Genomic DNA, 2,500 nt, shown 5'->3' with positions numbered 1-2,500 from the left:
TTAATCGAGCAGCCCTTGGCAAGATACGATCGAGCGGAAAACGCGAAGCGATGATTCGGTGTGGTAGTTGCTATCTCTCTTTCTCTCTCTCTCTCTCTCTCTCTCTCTCTCTCTCTCTCTCTCTCTCTCTTACTCTTACTCTTACTTTTCTCTTTCTCTATCTATCTATCTTGACTCACTCACTCTCTCTCTCTCTCTCTCTCTATATATATATATATATATACATATATATACATTTCTATCTTTTTCTCTGTTTCTTTCATTCTATCTCTTTCTTTCTGCCATCACATTTTGCCGAGCTAGGAAGATCGATGCTTGAAAGACTCAGAGAAGGGCAATTTTCTGCTTGGAACTCGTTCCTAGTGTCTTCTCTCTCTTTCTTTCTCTAAATATCTCTATCTCTCTCTCTCTCTCTCTCTCTCTTATGCACGCACGCACGCACGCACGCACGCACGCACGCACGCACGCACGCACGCACGCACGCACGCATGCACGCAAAAGCAAGCCCAGGCATATACGCACATTGAGAATCCCTTCCCACCTGCCAAGAGAAAATTGCTTTTATAGTTTGTACGAATAAAATGATTGACTTGAAAATTATCATATGGCGATATAACCTTTGACGTTTTATTTTCTAAACGAATGTTTTTTTTTGTCTTTTTTCTTTTTTCTTTTTTTTTTTTTTTTTTTTTTTTTTTTTTTTTTTTTTTTTTATCGATACGATTTAAATCGACGATAATATCTATTAATGTGAAAATAAATCATCAAACGATTCTTCTGGCCAATTACAAGTGATAAATAATATCGTTAGAATTTTCATTTGCGATTTTTAAAGAGATGCAGAATTTCCTTTTCTCTCTCTCTCTCTCTCTCTCTCTCTCTCTCTCTCTCTCTCTCTCCTTTCTCTTTGTTGATGGTACTTTCGTATACGATATCTTGATGATTTGAATGATTTTAGATTTTTTTTTTTTTTCCTTAATGATCATTAATAATTTAGATCTATGTGTTTTGTAATTTCAATGATCATCAAGCACGATTAATCATCAAGATCGATTACAATGATAAGTAATATCGTTAAAATTTTCATTTACGATCGACAGGATCCAGAATTTTTCTTTTTTATATATATATATATATATATTTTTGTTTGTTTGTTTGTTTGTTTATGATTACTTATAAATGATTTAGATCAACATGTAAAAAAAAAAAGAAAATAAAAAAGGTGAAGATGTTCAAGACCAAGTCGAATTAATAGAAACTACGAGAAGAAAGATCATTTGGAACTTTTGATAAATGATAAAAAAAAAAAAAAAAAAAAAAAAAAAAAAAAAAAATACAACGGATATGATCAAATAGATCCTAATAATAACGTTTAAAAATACAATGGACATTATATTGACTAAGGTTTCAAAGAGGAGATAATAAACTTAAGCTAATGCGTCCGAATGAATCATCACAATTGCATCATCAATGACTTCGCGATTAGATCTAAAACGTAATAAAAAAAAAAAAAAAAAAATCAATCCGTCTGATTTTATTCGTATCAATGAATTATTATTATTATTATTATTCACATTTTAATAGACAATTAAATTCTAAATGAAAAAATTAGATAGAGCCTTTTAATCATATGACTAAGTATTATAAAAAGTTGATTGAAATTTTGTAAGGGAGATAACAAGATCTAACAAATGTCTTAAGAAATAATCATGATCATCATCATCATCATCATCATCATCATCATCATCATCATCATCATCATCATCATCATCATCATCATCATCATCATCGACGTCGTCGTTCTTCACAATTCGATCGATTCAATTTTCTAAAGCTAATATGTAAATCTAATTTAATATCAATCAAATGTTAATGAACATCATGTCCCATGGATAACTATCATCACAAGAGAATAAAAAAAGGAAAAAATAAAAATAAAAGATAAATAAATCTGAAGAGTATTTTTTAATATCGAAGAAAAAAAAAAAAAAAAAAAAAAAAAAAAAAAAAAAAAAAAAAAAAAAAAAAAAAAAAAAAAAAAAAAGAAAAAAGATGAAAGTACAAGAAGAAGAAGAAGAAGAAGAAGAAGTAGAAGTAAGAAAAAGAAGAAATGATTATCCCCCGAGCATCCCTGAACATTGGCAAAACGTTTAACACGCTAGCTACGTTGCTCTTCGTGATCGCTCTATACGTCGTGCTACTTAGAAAAAGAAATAAAAGGTAGGCTTTATGGCGCGAGCCTCTTCCCTTGTATACCCTCGAACGAAATCGCTTAGCATAATCCGTTGGAGCCACTGTATGAGAAAGACGGAGATACAAGAAAAAAAAGTTTTCTTATGTGTGTGTGTGTGTATGTGTATGAGAGAGAGAGAGAGAGAGAGACACACAGAAACATACACACCCACACATAAACATATCTACAGAACGTCTAAATAAGAGAAAGAGAGAGGGAGAACGAAAAAACGTGGCCTACAGAGTCCAACAAAGTGTGTAAAGAGAG

This window comes from Vespa velutina, chromosome 17, assembly GCF_912470025.1.
Source record: "Vespa velutina chromosome 17, iVesVel2.1, whole genome shotgun sequence".
Taxonomy (NCBI): Eukaryota; Metazoa; Arthropoda; class Insecta; order Hymenoptera; family Vespidae; genus Vespa; species Vespa velutina.
Note: the sequence above shows the minus strand (reverse complement) of the source record.